This window comes from Lathamus discolor, chromosome 1 (assembly GCF_037157495.1).
Source record: "Lathamus discolor isolate bLatDis1 chromosome 1, bLatDis1.hap1, whole genome shotgun sequence".
Lineage (NCBI taxonomy): Eukaryota > Metazoa > Chordata > Aves > Psittaciformes > Psittacidae > Lathamus > Lathamus discolor.
The window spans coordinates 126,248,507-126,267,895 of record NC_088884.1 but is presented as its reverse complement, the minus strand read 5'-3'; the positions used below and the strand labels follow the sequence as shown (position 1 = coordinate 126,267,895).

General features: G+C 37.2%; 1 protein-coding gene across 3 annotated transcripts in view; it reads right to left on the bottom strand.

Moving 5' to 3' along the window:
* The window catches only part of GALNTL6 (polypeptide N-acetylgalactosaminyltransferase like 6), a 463,438-nt gene that overhangs the window by 308,360 nt on the left and 135,689 nt on the right, over positions 1–19,389 (bottom strand). The gene's annotated exons all lie outside the window — the stretch shown is intronic.

Here is a 19,389-nt window from a genome sequence, read left to right as displayed (position 1 = left end):
AAGGATTCACAGACACCTACTATGTTGACTATATCAGGTGATACCCCAAGGGAAGTTCTGTGCTTTGCAACTCTGATGTATTTTGAAACTATCCTCAAAAAATTATTTCTCATTTCTTTTAACATCACACATTTCCACAACATCCATTATCACCACAGTGAAAGAACCAGTGCAATTTCAGTTAGTTTGTCATATGAACAATGAGTTACATGTTGGCATCTCTAATTACTATAAAAGAGAAGTAACCAGAAAGTTGACATTTGTATTTCCTGACTTTTAAGAATGACTCAGGTAACACATGCAATCCCCAAAAGAATACAGCGGAGTAGGACAGAATAACACCAAGTTTCTATCCTGGGCACATCACAGTATGTCCAAACGTATTTTTCTGTATTCCAGCCAATGCCCATTGCCTTTTGCTATTTCCCTTAGCACTACTAGAAAGATCTGGCTCTGTCTTCTTTACTCCCCACAGACCACTGGTATCCACTGGTATGATGGCTATAAACACCTTGTATTTTTAAGGCTAAACAGGCCCATCTCCCTCAGCTTCTCACCAAAAGACAGATGTGCCAATCTCTTTGGAGGAGGAGAAGAGTAATACTAGTTCCACAGATAGGGGATAAAATTCCAGAGGAACTGGGACTTGTTGACCTGAAATACCATGAAACACCATGGTGACCTACGAAGTCTGGCAGTGAACCTTGGCTTCCTAAATGTCACAATTTCAACTGACTGTAGGAGAGGAGGTAGGGTCTAGTCTGAAGGGGTAACAAAAAGATTCCTCAGAGTAAGCAACTGCCATCTCTTTCTTCCTGCTTGTGTAAACTGATGACATTTGCTCAATAACTAAAACACCTAAACCAATCTTTTCTTTATGTTTTATTTTTATTTGTCTTACTTCCAGCTTGGTGAAAAGAAACTCAAGAAACATTGTAAGAGGAAAGGCAGACACAGAAACTGACTTTAGCCAAACTTTCTACGTGTTTTAGCTCTAAATATGAAAAATTGCTACGAAAAAATAGTTTCTGTACCAATGAGAGCGTATTCTATATTTTTGACTGCAGTAGAAGGTAAAACTTCATTTGGCCTCTTAGAGTATTTGTAAAAGCTAAGAGCCATTTATTAATAGATTTTTTAATTGATACAGTAGAAAAGTAATAGATTTTTTAATGATGGCTTTAATGAGCTTTAAATTCTAATCTCTACAGATAAATAACCACACTATGAAACAGCCTCCACATACACGTGAAATACAGTAACTTAACATTTTTACAAACAGCAGAAGGAAAATACTGATTTGTTTAAAGAGTATTTCTGAAGTTGTTTGCTGATCAATGCCACAACAGAATTCATGTTCCAAATGCACTGATTTGCAGAATACTCAAGTTTTTGGCAATACCAATATGGAGGTGGAAAACACTTTACCATCTTACTGAGCACCCCACAGTCCTAGCCTGTTTACAAATACCCCAGAATATCTATATTAAAAGGCAATCCTTTAAGCAAAAAAAAAAAAAAAAAACCAAAACCCACCGTGAATGTAATGCTGTTATTATTAGAAGTCACTTTCCTGCAAAAACATCCATCAGTTCAAGAACTGGTATTAAACCACACCAATTAAAAGCATCACTAATACCCAATTTTTGAATTTGCAGGTTAGATTACATTGGATTAAAGAAAACATTGTTTAATTAACTAAAGTAATAAACCCACATTGCTGAAGAATTATTACCTTGCACTTTAAAGAAGACCCTGAACCAAAGTAATCTGCCCAAATGCAAGTGCCAACCCTTATCAGGAGGCTTTTGATACTGCAGTGTATGTATCATTACTCAATCTCTCAAACAATTCTTTCCTTATGTGGGCATTCAATAGTAATACCCATTCCCTAGGAGACTTTCAAACAAACTTCACAGACTGCTGTAGAAAGAAAGCCAATCAAATGTAACTGACAGGTTTATATTCTTGTCCACCATTCTTAAGAAAATATGAAGCTGACAAGAAGGCCTCTTCCAAGGTCCTTGATTTTTTTTTGTCTCATTATGCTTTCTGAATGTGACTTAACTCCACGCTCGTTCCCTTCTCAGTCTCATATTCCCACAATAATTTCTTTCCTTTCTTCTGAGTGTGGTTAAGTCAAGCTATTCCACACAAACACCCTTTCATAGGTGAATCTCTAAAAATAAACTGAGGGAGATTTGACAAAAGAAATAACATTGTTTAGTATACTCCTTTCATGTAAGAAAGGTTTTCAATCTTGCTTTCTACCAACAGAACACCACCACACAATGAATGTCTTAACATACAAAAATAGAGAAGAATATGCTCTCCTGAATCCATTTAATTGCAAGAACAGGTTAATTAATACTGAAGGAGTTCTGACTAATCTTAATATTAAGATATTAAGGTAGCTCCTGTTGCTGCCCTGTCATGCTCATTTTTGTTGAAACACCAGAAATAAATTTAATACTACAGAAAGTTTTAAGCCATGTTTTATTGTGTGAAATTCAACAATCAGTCTCAGAATCATGAAAATATATCTGGAATGTCTTATGAAACATTATCTTGCCCCAACTCAAATCAGGACTGGGTATGCCTAAATTACTTCCCTGAAGTATCTACCTAATCTGCACTTGCCCACCTCCAATAGCAGAGATTGCACAATCTCTCAAGGCAATCTACTTCGATACTTCATTATCCTTGCAATTAGAAAACTTCCCCTTTCATCTAACCTGCATTACTTGCTGTAATTTAAGCCTTTTATTTCTTTGTTCTTTTTACCAGGGTAAGGAATAACATATTTCCTTTCCAGCAGCTACATTTCATGGACATGAAAATTATTCTCTCCTCTAGACTAAATGCTCTTAGTTTTTCAGTTTCTTCTCAGCTCTTGTTGCTGACCCTGTGAGTATATGAAACTTTAAAGAGAACAGTATTGCTTTGTTAGTAATTGGATAAGACTAAGAATAGCAAGTACAAATTGCTTATTAAAAAAAACCCAAACAAACCAACAAGAAACATTAATACTAACTGGACAAAGAGCTAAGTACCTCAAGGAGACCATTTCCTGAAAATAAGAAAAATTATTTATTGCAATATGTTTTTCCCTCTCTGACAATGTAATAACATACCCATGTTGTGCATTCATATACTTCATACTTTCAACCCAGCCTCATCCTAATTTAAGAAGCAGCAGTGAATTCTCTTAAAGTGGACAAGTGACTGAAATGTTTATGCATAATTAAGGCAGTGAAGAATAAATTACACCACAAACCTGAAAAGCTACTAATCAATGAGATTCTTACACTTAAAATTACTAAACTACTAGGAATGATGATCTACCAGGTTTTGTACTTCTGCTTGTGCGGGTGAATGAATGCTGATTTTTCCCCTGGCAGTGAGAGCATATTTAAAGAATTCAGGTATGCACAGAAACTCTTCCCCAGGTGGGAAAATAGCAAAAGGAGTGGAAGGATGGAAGACTTATGAGAGGTTTTAATGAAATATTTCAAATTCTGCCAATGACCTTATTTCTTTCCTCTGAACGAAAAACCTTGAAATTGGACAAACAGGTGATCTTCTCTGCCTAATGCCATTTAAGCTGACCTTTCCATTTTATGCCAATAGTTTTCAATTATAAAACCAATCACACTATATTTCACTAACAGAGTACTGTGATTAGTTAAATCTATTTTTATCAACAGCCTGAATGTGAACAGCATATTAAAGTAAAGTGAACAGCTTCGATTGATACACAGAGTTTTAATTTCTAATTCCTTGTCTCCCAGTCTTTTGGTAGGAATTGAAGGTTACACATTATTGAACAGCGTAAGCTACTGTAACTCAAAAGTAGCTTCAAGGATTTGACCTTCATTTTTTCTCAGACTTTTTTCTCCCATGTAGTATATAGACACCAAATTGATAGGTCTGGAGCTATGTGGAAAGTTATTAAAATAAAATCCTTATTTAAAATAAAAAAAAAAAAAAAAACAAAGCTCAAGACTGACATTAAAATTAATTACCACAGTTCTTTCAGGAAAAGAATCTATATCCACCCACCTTTGCTACATACCTTTTATAGATTTTGTAAAAGTCTTTAAAATGCAAGACAATAATTCTTCTCTAGTGTGTGTTCATTAGTTGAGCTAATTGAAAATGCCATTTAGTATTCTAAGAACTAGAACCCATGTCCAGAGCTAGGTATTTAAATCTGTGTTTACTTTATGTTAATACAAGCAGCCTAATTTTCATAGGCTACTGATATCAGCATTTAAGTCTGAGAATGTTAATGTTACTTACTATATCTGAGCATCTTGTACTTGAGACCCTGCTGTGGCATTGCACTGTAGAATTCACAAAAAGACTGCGCTGAATAGCCAAGTAAGTTCTGCAAAGAAACCGTGGCAGGCAGAGAAATGGTAATGCAATTCCCACAGCCTCCCCCCGGAAAAGGTGCTAGAGCATGGTCTTACAGACCACTTCCGTAACCCCCTCCTCTGAGAGCAGGTTTTCTAGTAAACTCAAGACAGCAGCCCGTCCTGCCAGACTCCTGCTGGGTCACAGCTGCAGTACCTGTTAACCCCAGCCCTTGCAGAGGCTTTCATCACAGCAGGCTCACATCTTCCTACAGGCTAGCTCTCACCAGGCCTTCTGGCTGAGAACTTAGGAGAGTCTCTGTTCTGCCTTTACGAAGTCTCTATGCATAAACATAAAACACTCTTATTCCCTCTGTGCTACCTTGGCTGAACTCAGTATCCTTATATTCCCCAGCAGATCTGATATACAGCTACGCTTCACTGGCTCTAAGGCAAACTCTAGGGCTCCCTTAAAGGCCAATTCTCTCTACAACCAGGACCATTACTATCATGTAGACACAGAGAAAAAAATACATTATCTCAGCTAGGACCATGAAGTAGCTGTTCTTTCAAAACTGACTTTTTCCTGATGACTGTTACAATTACAGGGATTAATATTATTAGTCCCCTTTTTCTCTTAGCTGGATATTTCCATACCCAAAAAGCCTGAACTTTAAAATGTCTTGGGTCTGGGGAAGAGTCAAAAAGGAAACACATTAAATTGTCAGTTTAATATATATATATTAGATTCCATGGTGACATTAAATTTCCCTTTTTATCCATGAATATTAAACATTAATGAGGTCTCAGGTACAAAGACATTAAAGTGAAACATCAGAGAGCTATCACTTAGCTCATATACAGAGAAAGAAAGTTCACAAGGGAAGCTAATAAAGGTCAAACCCACAGAACTACCACAAAACCAGAACATACAACAGAGAGACTCAAGCAAACCTGCTTTCAAAAGGGCTATTAAGAAACATATACACATTTCCACAAGCAGAATTTTCATGCAAAACACAAAGAAATGGAAAGTAATTAAATGCATGAAACCTATTCATGTATGTATTCCTAACAAAGTAATGCTTGAACTGAGAGCCTACAGACATATCTTGAGTGACTTGTGAACAACATGTAGAGGAGGCTAACAAACCTTAAAATGAAGAATTCATACGCACAAACAAAATCATAGTAATAGCTGCATCCTGATATCCCTTTTTTTCTCTCATGTCTCCAGTCCTGGAGACTTCCACGCCTACAAGTTTTAACATAATAATTCAAAAACCCAAGCACACAGTGACTACACATAAAGATAATAAGGTAATATGCACTATTTGCATGCCAGCATACACAAAATACAAGGAAAGAAATATATAAGGATGAGTAGGAAAGCAAAAGATCATAGGCCAACCAAGTGACAGCTTATTTTCATATACTTGTAATTGACTTTTCTACCTCTACCATTTTATTCATACACACAACACCTCCCCACAGGTATATAAGCAGATATTCCTTTTCTCCACCCTTGAAGAGAAAAAATTATTGTTACAAAATGAAAACCTACCTGGGAGACATTCAGTATTTGGAGGCATAGTTTAGTACATCTGACAGAAGTATAGTGAGGGGAAATTCTATACCAGGTGTTCTATAGGTAAAACCCAAAACCAAAAGTCATAGATCTTTCTAACTTTATATAGAAATTACAATTGTGTACCTTCAGCCAATTGTGTATCCAGGCTGTATTTAAAAATTAATTTCTGTAAAATCAGAGTTATTATGGTGCATATGATGGCTAGCATATCATATTCTGAATACATAGCATCCATTTAACTGGAATATTTTCACTTCTAAATATCATATTATCACTCTGATATAAAATGGCTTTGCACACATACCATAAATGAAATATTAACAGCTCAACAGTAATTTGTAAATTATCTTCGAACTGTAGATAGGTATACTTTAAGCTGCTTTTACTATATTACAGCATCTGTCACCACATTAGCAGTAACCAATACATGAGACTTCACAAGAGAGATATCAATATCTGTACCATTAGATCTTGGATAAAGCCATTTGAAGAATCCTGTCATTCACCTAAAGCTGATCAGGTCACCACAAACCCTAAACGAAGCAAACCCCTGAGAGTTTTCTACTCCAAGTCATTTTTCTAAACAGCAAAATCTGAACCCCCAGAAACACCTTTCCATAGTCAAGTACATCCCTGAGTTTAAACAAGTGAAGCCCGTTAACCCTCTATTTGCAGGGGAATTATCAAATCCAGTGAGGGTGAAGGAGTTACGCTCAAAGCTGGGCTCAGTATGAACAATGTTAACAGAAGTAAAACAAAAGGATATGGTTTTGTTACTGAATTGAACACCCATACTGCGCTCATGCTAACTGCAAAACTAGTGAATAAAAGATATCTTTTTTGTTTTTTAATGGAATTTCAAAGTGCAAACAAATTTTATTAAGTTTTTCCCATGGACACATTTTCAGCAACAGTACCAAGAACAGCTGTAATTAAAGCTTTACTATAGATCCTTCACTATGACAGTGTCTCACATCCCTAGTGATCACAAGACTACTGTGCTCAGCAGCAAAACCTAGTTTTCAGTTTGTCTTCAAACAAGATATCAGACACTATCCTTAAATCACAAGTAACTCTTTAGCTCCCTGATTTTTCTTGTAATTGGTCTGCAAAATTTTTAAGATACAAATTTTTTCATACATACCCTTGTTCATTAAGCATACTTGTTGGGTTTTATACAACTGGACCCACACATTTCTGCCCCCCAGCACCTCTTTATTTCACTCACACAGGCACAGCACTGATAACACAGCTTGTGACACCAAATTGCAATATCACATTGCCTCATGTCCTTCTGCCCTTCCTGAAGAATATGTTCATGATATGGCACATTGTCAGGTCTTTATTTCAGTAATTACCTGTATCAAGCCAATACTGTACATACAAATCCTACAGAAAGTATATCTATCTCTTGAGTATTGCAACATCTCTCCCATGATACGTCCTGACTTGGAGAACTGACTCCATCACACCTCCCTGCATGCAAACATGCACCAGACATGCACCCACTGTTTTTTCATCAGCTACTCTGTATTCACTATCATTCAGTACTGATTCAATACCAGTGTAAGTCAGTACTTGTCATTCACCTACGTTCAGGTATTCTTCCATGTCAGATTGTCTGTATTTAGCACTATACATAAATCTTTTATGAACAGTTCCTTTCAATGTTTCTGCCACCCAATTTCAGTTCAACATACAGTTCTCACTATGAGTAAGAATAGTTCTTCTTAAGCTGACCTGAATAAGAAATAAGAGCTTCAAAAGAAGTTATAACCTAGTCCTTCTCATACCAGAGACGGGGAAAACCCCTCCAGGTACTGTTAACAGTCTCTTCCAAGAGGAAAAATATCACCGTTTAATCTCTAATCAATATCTATTATCGATATCTATTATTGATATCTGTAGCAAGCAAAACTTAAGCAAATCATTCAACAAGCAATTCAATGAAAGCAATTCATTCAACTCAAGACTCATTCAATTTCTGCATCAACTGGCTGTAACTTCCCTTTCATACGTTAACATTTCTACATCTCTTTAGTGGGATCGTCCTTTGAATCAGTGCTTCACTAATCACCAGGTAGGTGCCTGTAGCTAATACACATGTGGAAATGGAAAACCCAGTGCAGAAAAATCTTTAAAAAGACTTTTACTGGAATTTGTTTTATATATATACCTTTTTTCTTTCTGACAATGAATTAATATTATCTGAAAAAACTGTGATTATCAAACCAGAATTTAGATCATAGAATCCTAGAATGGTTATGGCTGGAAAAGTCCTTAAGATCATCCAGTTCCAACACCCCTGCCATGGGCAGGGACGCCTCACCCTAGATCATGCTGCCCAAGGCTTTGTCCAGCCTGGCCTTGAACACCACCAGGGATGGAGCATTCACAACTTCCTTGGCCAGCCTGCTCCAATGCCTCACCACTCTCACAGTAAAGAACTTCTTCCTTATATCCAACCTAAATCGCCCCTGTTTAAGTTTGTACCCATTACGCCTTGTCCTGTTGCTACAGTCCCTAATAAAGAGTCCCCCTCTAGCATCCTGGTAGGCCCTCTTCAGATACTGGAAGGCTGCTATGAGGTCTCCAAGCAGCCTTCTCTGCTCCAGGCTAAACAGCCCCAACTTTCTCAGCCTGTCTTCATACGGGAGGTGCTCCAGTCCCCTGATCATCCTTGTGGCCCTCCTCTAGACTTGCTCCAACAGTTCCATGTGCTTCTTATGTTGAGGACACCAGAACTGCACACAATCGCCCAAGTGAGGTTTCATGAGAGCAGATGGGCAGCATCACTTCCTGTGACCTGCTGGTCACGCTTCTTTTGATGCAACCCAGATACCAATCCTACACTGAAAATATTCCTCATTTTCCAAAGTTCGAAAGGCATGAAAACCAGTTTTAAATATCTAAAAAAAAAAATACATAACTCACCAGAAAGCTGGAGATATGTATTTATATTGTTGTGGATAATGTGTGTCGTTATATAATGCAAATTAATACTTAGCATAATAATGATTGAATTAATTAATCATTACATAATGTGAAATAAGAACAGCAGGTCATCTAAAAAATCAGCTACAGCCACATCACCACTACAGGATCACCCTTTTGAGCTGGAAGCTAAGAAAAGACCACAACTGAAAAATTTTCTCTAGCAAGTTGTGATTGAAGCCTGAGAGCCATCCATCCACATGGTGATCTGCAATACAAAACCCCAAAACCCAGCACCATCCATAGTAGACCATCTGTTCAAGCTCTTGTGAAATGTTACCTAAGAAATACGCTAAGCCTGGGGTGAACTAAATCTGGGCAAGAACAGATGGAGGTCAGTTTTCTGTGGCTTATGATGAACTTGAGTTTATGGTCACCTAGAGCCTTCCTCAAAGTGCCTCTGGTAAAACCACACAGCCAGCTAATTTCTGGACCCAACACGAACCATTTACAAGAAAAACAACATACCGCTAAGGCTATAATGTGCTCGATTAAATTAACGTACCTGAAAACAAATGCCATAAACAGCATCAACTCCTTGTGGAAAATACGAGGCTACAGCCATGCAATACTATCTAATAAAAAGGAAAAGGAAGACTACACATCACAGAATATACTTACCAAAACATATCTAAGTCATAAAAAGAGAACATAAGGTAAAATAAAACCAGCAAGGGAAGGTAAAGTCATGAAGAAAAATTGCTTGCACTGAAAGTCAAATCAGTAGTGAAGAAATCCCTGTCATCTACCAAAAAGGTCTAGATAACTGAGATATTACAAAACAAGGCAGTACATGAAAGCTCTAACAACTGATGTAATTCATTAATTTAAGAAAGGGAATACTCTGACAGGGCAGATTGTAGCATATTAAAGGCAGTAGGCTGTATCTGCACTAGTACATTTAAAAGTGTTTGGGAGTAATTTTGAGCAAGGGAATGTGCTCTTCCTAACTGAGAACTGTTAGAAGACTCTCTGTCATGCTTTTGCCCCTTGCCACCTAGCCCATACATATTTCTGCAGTGATCATATACTGAGCACCAATTCCCATCAGGTGCTGTTCATTGAGAAATCCTGTTTTAGAGATCAGGAGCTGCATAGTGCAGATGCTGGCCACTCTGTGATAGCTGGCTAACATTCCTGGCAGAGTTAAAATTTTGGGTTATAGCATAGAAGAAAAGCACTGCTTGGATGGAGCATGAATGCAAACACAGTCAAATACCAGCTGTCACACTGCACAATACAATTTCTGACATTTCCATTTAAAAGCCATGAAAAAATATTAGCAAACTCTTTCATACCTGCAAAACAGTTAACTGACTTCTTGACAAAAATTCATAAATATGTTAGCTGTAACACTCCTAACTTTCATTTTTAATCTCAGTAACAAAATCTTCAAAATACCTGCTGAAAAGACTACAGACATTACTTGTAGTGTGTTGTAGAGTGCTGAGCAGCACAGATTTTCATTACTGTGTTTAATTCACAAGGTTTGAATCATCAGTTGGTACATTTCAATTCGGGCACAATAAATACACATAAGAGACATGGCAATATTATTTAGGTAGGATTCTGAGAAAAAAAATAAATCTATAAAACAGTCTTTGCAGACATAGAAATAAAACCTGTAGTTACATTGTTTATTATGTATTGATAACTACTATAGCTTGCATGCTTATTATCAGAAAGTAGAGAGAATTATTAAACACTTGAAAGTTTGGTTGTGTTTTTTTTCATGTTTCCTTTGTGGCTGCTCTAAGTAGCAAATTTCAATCAAGTCTTATAGCAAACTCTTGCAGAAACTTTGACTTCACCCAAGGGATGAACGATGTTATCTCTGTAATAGTGTCTATACGCTATCCTTATGCATTTGCTTCTACAACTTTTAAATTTATCCCTGTTTAACAGGCTGAAAAGTATTCTTTTGATCATAAATTTCTCTTGAAACTAATTTCTGCATGGTGAACACTGTACTTTCTGGGACTGCACAGAATCACACTGAATGGTTGGGGTCAAAATGGCCTCTGGACATCATCTAGTCCAAACCCTCTTCTAAAGCAGGTTCACCTAGAGCACATTGCACAGGAACGCATCTGGGCAGGTTTTGAATATCTCCAGAGGAGACTCCAGAACCTCTCTGGGCAGCCTGCTCCAGTGTTCTGTCACCCTCAACATAAAGTTCTTCCTCATATTCTGATGGAACTTCCTGTGTTTCAGTTTGTGAACATTGTCCCTTCTCTTATTGCTGGACACCACTGGAAAGAGTCTGGTCCCATCCTCTTGAGTTTGTATGCAAGTGTACAGAAGCATGGTTCTGAAACCACCTACCTATCTCTGTTTTGACTTCTCCAACACTGTTTCCTGCAACTCAGCCACCCGATGTAACAGATCATCAGATCATAATAATGCAGGTACCTATGTTTTCTCCAGAAGGTCTGGGCATTCATTGCAACCTACTGCCTTTACTGAATTCTCCTTCTTTACCAGTTCCATCTGGGTGGATGCGTCAGCTCAGGGGCTTTCTGTGTAGAAATGCTGGTTTTAACTCTGCAGAGAGTGCGCACCATTATGCAGAGACCTGGAGCACTTCCCTGGGCTGTGGGCCTACAAGCAGCATGCAGAGCCCTCCTTGCTTGCCTTCTCACACCATGCCCTGATTGCTCAAGCTCCCAGGGGCCATTCAGATCTCCCATGGTTGCTCCTGGCAATGTCCAAGCTATGTCAGCCTCTCTCTCTCTTTCTTGAGCTGCTGGCTTCTGGTGGAGCTCTTGGCTCTTTCTTGGGTTTCCCTGGCTCTGTGAACACCCCTGTATGACTTGATCTAGTGCTCAGCCACAGGACTACAACCATTTTAAAAGTAAAATTACGAGGTGCATTTTTAACGTTTAGAAGGGTTTGTTGACTTTTTTTTTTTTCCAGAGCAGATATATAATAAAAAAGCAAACCAAGAAAATTATAAGCACACACATCAGCATATACAGCATTTAGGGAGATATTATTAAAATTCAAATCCACCCAGAAACAGAAATTCTAGTGGAGCAAACTGGATCCTGGTTGCGTGGCACTCTGTACTCTGGTTTTTGTTACGTGCTGAGTATCTAGTAAATTCACAAAATAGCACTGGCTATACTGTACTGCAGAAAAGTACTCTACTGACGAAACATGACTAGTCCAGAATGGGGAGCCCACAGCACAACAAAGTACAGACACTGACTCCATCTGTTCCCTGGAGCAGTACATTTTCTTTGCACAGATGGGATGAGTGGGACTAAGGAAAGCAAGTTGAATTACTCAGCTCAACTTGTGGAAATAAAAGATTCCTTTCAAAGGAAGACGACATTTTACTGACACCATATGTCCTGGATCGGTATCATATACTGAAGAATAAAGGTCAAGGTGCCCTCTCTGCCCAATCCAAACACTCAGCTTGAACTGTAAGGGTATTTTTAAAATATCTTTCTCCAAGTGCTCTTAAAATTGGCTATTGCTATAAAGGTCTCCTGCTGTGCCTACACTGTTTGCTATATAGCATATCTACAAATGGATTAAAGATGATGCCTGAGTATCATCAGGTGCTGGGGGAAGGTATACACAAGTGAGCATGGGATAGAAAAGTGGGAGACTTAAGACACTGACTTCAGAGTTGAAACGCTGCAGTCAGCTTGTTTAAAGAAGGGATGTTAGACCAGGGTCCCAAGACTACAAGAGGGACCAGAAACCCAGAACAGAAACAACTAATGCTTCTCTCCTTAGGCTGAGGATTTCAGAACACTTCAGACCAACACACACGTGATCATATGGTCGTAGGCCAGGCTGTAGCATGTGTGGACATGTTTTTAATGATGAATTTCAAATTGCCAGATATTGTTGCTGCTTCACTCACATACCCTCTGGAGCTCTGGTCAAAGTTTGATTTTTATCACTTTTGCTCCTCCTCAAGTCAGGGCTTGATATTGTAAGAGTAAGGGTTTTTTAGTTAGAATTGAGCAACAGTACCTCAAATCGCAATGTTAAATACACTCTTTCTGTTTAAATTAAACTAGAGTCAGAAGAGTTACATTTACTTTCTGGATGTGCCAAGCAAGTGAGTAAGGAATATGGAATTAGGTTTGCAGCTTTTAAACAGGAGCTGTGTAAATAGCTTAGCTGCTTTAACCCACTTTGGGCTGTGACAACCCTAATTAGCAGATCTCATCCTCTCTACCTGGTCTTCCTCCAAATTGTCTTGAACACTACTGAGCTCATAGCAGCACAAGTTCCCTGTGCAGGTGTCAGGACAACTAATCTTGTGCTCTATCTTGCACAGGATTTGGCAATATATAAAGACAAAGAGCAGATTTCAGAGGATATGCACTGAAGCATGACGGTTAAGGTCAAAAGCTTTATTTGACATGACTAATGTATGTTTTTCTTAAAACATTTGGTATTTTTAAAAATTTTAGTAATCATGTAACAGACCTACATTACCCTAATGTAACAAATTGTTGTATATATATATTACACAGCTATCGAATACACGTATGTCATATATAGAGCATATAATAAATATTTTTCAAGTTATATCTGACTTTATGATGTTACTTTTTATAGAGTAAAGCATTGAATCACAGTAGATTTTGTTACAGGGGTGTATATTAAATTGTAAGCTAACAAAAATCAACACATGATCAATGTTTATGGAACTACAAAATACATGTTCTAGTTCTCCTAAAATAGATGATGCAACATCGTGTTTTGAACTGAAGCACAAAAGCATTCTTGTGTTGTTAAAAACCTTACACATTGTGACAATCATATGACCTTTTTAAGATAATAAAGTATGAATATTGATAAGAATGTGTATTTCTGTGACAGCAAGCATTCATAATCCATATTAAACTATTTTAAACATATTAAACATTAAACTATATTAAAACATATTAAACTATAATCCATATAAATTGCACTACCAGTCTGTACTACATGTCCATGTTTAATTTCCATGTATGTGCTTTTATTTAAACATATGGGCTAATTATTTTATCTCTTCGTCATGTCATAGATTTTTAAGTTTCATTTGATACAGTCTAAATAAAGCACAGCAAATGTTTATTATAAGTATGGTACTATTAAGAATACTCATAAACATCTTCTGCGTGTTGCAGAAAAGGCAAATGAAACTCACACAGCAGAATGCAATTCATTGTACACACTAAGGGCTCAGAACCGAGTGTCTGTCTAGCTCTCAGCCACACCAGGATATAGCAACTAACTGTGGGATAGAAAGGGGACACATTCAGCAATTCTCCACCTGCTCACAAGCATTATTCACACCTGTAATACAGTGATAAGAGTAATGAGCAGATCAGGTATCAGAGTGGAGTCCAAGTGCAGTGGATGTCCTAGAAAGCAAGGGTAAAAGAGAAAAGAATATGCCCTACACATGCTGAGAGTACAGAGAGGAGAGAACTTACGGAAATGTTACTTCCAATTGAGATTTTTCTGTCATTGACCTAGAAGCTGTTATCCCTGCTGCTGACATCATCATTAAGAATATTCCAGCTCACATGGTGTGAAAACACAGATGACTGTGCATGCAGACAGGGTGATCAGATGTGTCAATATTTATCTCTTTCATCCCTGTTCATTATCCAAAACAATACAAAAGAAATTCCAGATTGCTTGGGCAAAAAGAAAAAATCATAAAATAAAACCACTTGAAGTCAGAGGCATGAAAATGAACAATTTTTACCTTTAAAAACCAATTTTGTTAAGCCCTGTTCTGATGATCTGCAGTCATACTACTTATGTTGAAATCTGAAAAAAACCCACCCAAAACTGAACTATATATAGTCAAGGGGATTCTACTTGGCATTCAAAATGTTTTAATTTCATTCATATGATCCCCAGATGAGACTTGGGTGTCATAAGCATATCTGAGGTTGACTAAATTCCCATGGGCTTATATCTAATAACGTAACATAACTTATAGAATAGTTAGGGTTGGAAAGGACCTCAAGATCATCTAGTTCCAAACCCCCTGCCATGGGCAGGGACACCTCACACTAAACCATCCCACACAAGGCTTTGTCCAACCTGGCCTTGAACACTGCCAGGGATGGAGCACTCACAACCTCCCTGGGCAACCTATTCCAGTGCCTCACCACCTCACAGGAAAGAATTTCCTCCTTATATCCAATCTAAACTTCCCCTGTTTAAATTTTAACCTGTTACCCCCTGTCCTGTCACTACAATCCCTGATGAAGAGTCCCTCCCCAGCATCCCTATAGGCCTCCTTATTATTATTTGCACATACATTAGTATTAATAACACCCATTAGCAGTTGTAATATGAACTGCAGGTTAAGGAAATACAAATAGTGAGCAAGTTTGTTAGTGTCAGGACTCTATTTTTTAAAAAGTGCAATTTACAGGTAACTGCAGAATTTCACAGGAGATAAATCACACTTGAGCTTTTTCGGTCTTTCAGTCATAATCACTGTACCAAAACCTCAGCGATGCTGAGGCTGACGCATATGATCTAAAGTACATCCATGATCCTTTTAAACCCATTCCTGAAACACACAGGACTGAATAGTCTGTACGGCAGATAGGTCAACCTTTCAATAATAAGTTCAGCTGCTTTAGTGACTGTTGAGATAGATTAGACAAGCTTTTTCCACAGGCTTAAAATCATCAAGATATGCCATTTTCTTTATCAGAATTCTGCAGATGCTTTATTTCTTTCTCTGATAGCATCACTGTACTCTCATGAGAAAACACTTCTCAACTGTCACACTCCTGAATGATCCACAGCTTTCTATCTAAGCAGATTTTATGTAATGAAAATAAATTATGCCTTTCCATAAGTATTGCGGAATCTCTACATTTTGTATCCCAGAACCTTTTGATTTAAAAATTGCAGTTGTTTAGTCTCAAGGCGTTATTTTATGATAATCAGGATGTTTTTCACATTTCTATGTGAAAATTTATATTAAAAATTCAGACTAGTCTCAAAAGTTACATCTGCTGGAATGAAAACAAGAACTGCCGACTCCAATGCTTCAAGACTTCTATAACAAGAAATAATTGCTTTGTATTAGTATTAGAAGTTTATTATAAATTCTTTTATTAGGTATCTGCTCTAGTCTTTCCAGCCCTCTTCAAGATAGTGGATAAAACACTGGTTTAAACTCTTAGACTTAATTCTCATTAACATTAGCATACAAGAAGGTTCAGTATATCAAACTGAGGGGAAAAAATAGACTGAATAATTTTAAAGGATTATATACTGAATAAAACTTGAGACAGTGACACCATAAACCCACTGAAAAAGGATATTGGAATGGGTTTTCTGTGGAGCTCAGGTTTCAAACATTTCCTTAATTGCAAACCTGTCATAGAGACTACTGGTCTCAATTATTTAGATCCTTCAAAGTAAGGCTCAACTTTAAAAATTTTCTGTTTTACAATGTTGGCTTTTTATAACACATTATAGCTTTTGGATTATAATTAGAGCCCTGCTTGCTTACTTCAATGATAATAATTATAATTACCAAGTTTCATTAAGAATATTACTTGCAGGGTCTTACGAGCAATATAGTGTGTTACATTATATTACTTTTTCTGCAGCAATAATAAATGACTCAAAATCAGTAATTAATGCCTTGATCAACAACCGAGAATTGGTATAAAAATTTCATCACAATAGACAATATGAAGAAAATAGGACAACATCAGTGTTACAAAGGTTTTGGCACTTTTAGTGAAGATGATAGAACAGAAGGTAGAGGTGGCTCTTGGAGCCTTGTTCTGCCTATGACAGAAAAACATGCTTCAAGACTGGAACTCTTGGGCACTATAGCAATCATAAAATAAAAAATTAAAACCATAAAATATTACAGGAACTACTTTGCCAATGGCAATAATTTAACCGAGTTCCAGAATCTTCATTTCGTATTTTCAAAGAAAGAAGCATGATTTTAATGGGAGTTTCCAAGATACCTTGTCTCAGGTTATGAATTTGACTTCGATACATCAGGGCTCTTTATGTTCAAAGCCCTCTCTGCAAATTACAGTACCCACTCTTGTATCAGAAACTTGACAGCAGACATTCTCTGTCTGGGAAACTGCAACAGAAGAATCAAGAGCTTTCAGCACTTAATAGCTCTTCAGTCCTGGAATAATATATTTCTTACCAGCATGGCCATTAACTCTGAATGTCTATTTACTCAGGAGCTCATGATAGGGAACTGGATAAATTCCAGTAGCAGAGCAACAAGAGGGGCACGCCCTTTTTTTCTTTTTTTTTTTATCCTTAAATGGTGTATTTCTTTGCAGAATTGAGTCTGAAAGGACTACCAGGACCAAAACAAGACCAAGAAAGCCAGAAGATACCTCAACAAAGGGGGTACAAAGACTGAGGTGTAGTAAGATGAGCCTGCTGCAATGATAAAGCCTGGCATTCAAAACGCTGAATTTCAAGGTGTTTGAAAGGCAACATCTGTAGACAACACCAGTTCCAAGCACCTCTGAGAGCTGCAGTTTCTATTCAGCATTGCTAATTCAAGACAAAAAAACTCCAAAATCATAAAGTACTTCTTAGTATAATATTGCATTGCTAAGTGTATGTGATCTGCTTTGCTTTATTAACATAGAGGCTTTCAAGAATGCAAGTAGTTCAGAGCTGTGAAGATAAAAGATAAAAATACAAATATTAGGAGAATAGTAGCACTGATTCCAATGACAAAGTAATTCACTTGTGAAATGCCTCTGCCTTCAATGTCTGGCAAACATGTGACTCCACAAAGCTGTCAGCTTAAAAGGCTGATCAGAAATAGTTACGATGAAAGAACAAAAAAGACATGAGGCACTTGGCGGGTCAACTGTGTTCACACCAGCTCTGGTAACTGTTATGAGCGGAAGTGGTCCTCATAATTTTGATACACATTTTACTGTTTAGTTCTAGTGTTCATTTTAAATGAGATGATTACATTACCATAGCAATGAAAAGCTATACACTGCTAGATGAAAGCTAAATCTTATCTTTCAGATTTACTTTTTACCTTACCCTATTTTCGTATTTACAGCTTGGAGGTTACATGTAAAAAAAAATCTGTGATGCAACTGTGGTTGTGTATACATAAAAGTAATATACAGAAAAATTTATGTCAGAGCTGCTTCTCTGTTTCCCACAGCCTGATCCTCCACAGCACCATCTGCATCTCTCAGTAGTAATCTTGCTATTATTTATCCTCACCTTGTTTCCATTACTACAAAACCCATCTTGCTTTTCATTCCCCAGCCTCTCCTCCCCTTCTCCCCCCACTTCTGACATTGATTAGGAGAGGACTACCTGAACATGTGGGCTTAGTTAAGTGTGGAGTTTCTGTCTAAAAATGTAGTAGCTACTTAATTATGCACTTTTAGTTATCACTGATACAGAGAATTTATTTAAAATTATATATAAAAGAATAAAGAAATACCACCAAAATTACTTTCACAGCTTTTTCCTTTATTTTTCATTCAATAGAAAACTATGAGTAGGCATACAACCAGAATCACTTGAAGGCAGATAAAGTATTATACTTCACTTAATTTAGCCTTTTCTTCAAATTCAATATTAGAGCAATAGTAAAATAATCAAAATTATCTGAAATGGATTTACCTTCAATGTCACCTTTATAAGCATTTTTTTGCACTGTACTGCAACATTAGGGAAGTTTACCTGGGTAAGATATTTGCAACTAGGATGTCACAAAGATTCCTGTATTCTAGTTAGGCAAAGAAGACGCATTGCAAGGTTTTCTGAAGGACCTTGTAGCTCTTCATTCTGCATGGCATTCACTTTCAGTCTCTTTCCAAAGCTCAACAGTTGCAAGACTCTGTCACATACTAAGGACTTGAAAGAAAAGCCTTATCTTTCCAATAAAATTAACAATCCTTTGAAGAAACTCAAGAACACCATACCTGGTTTCAGATTCATGACTGAATCACAAGTATCATAAAATATGAGCTGCAACTTAACTTGTAAAAAAATAATTTGAGTAGTCTGTCTTGATGGTTTAAATAATACTTATTTCCCTCCTACACTCTATATTGAAAATCTGGATAACCATATAGCTGGAAAATAGCAAGTCAGGAGATAAGTGTACTACACGGAGAAGTGGATTAATGTTTGTTATGTTGTTATAGACTTGGGCTGCAATAATTTATTTGAGCTCTGTGAATAAAGGCTCATATGTTTTGGCAGGTGTGTGTGATTTCTTCCTTCTTTCCCAAAAACACTGTAGTCATCACATAGTATAGTTATTACAGGTATGAAGGCAAGTTTGTAGAGACACAAAATGGAATGGCAGGGATGTTTGGAAAAATCATATCACTGTCCTGGATATTATGGGACTTTGGGGCAGAACTTGGACACACACAGTTTAATGATGATTTTAATTTAAAAGAAAGTGATTGCTGAAGC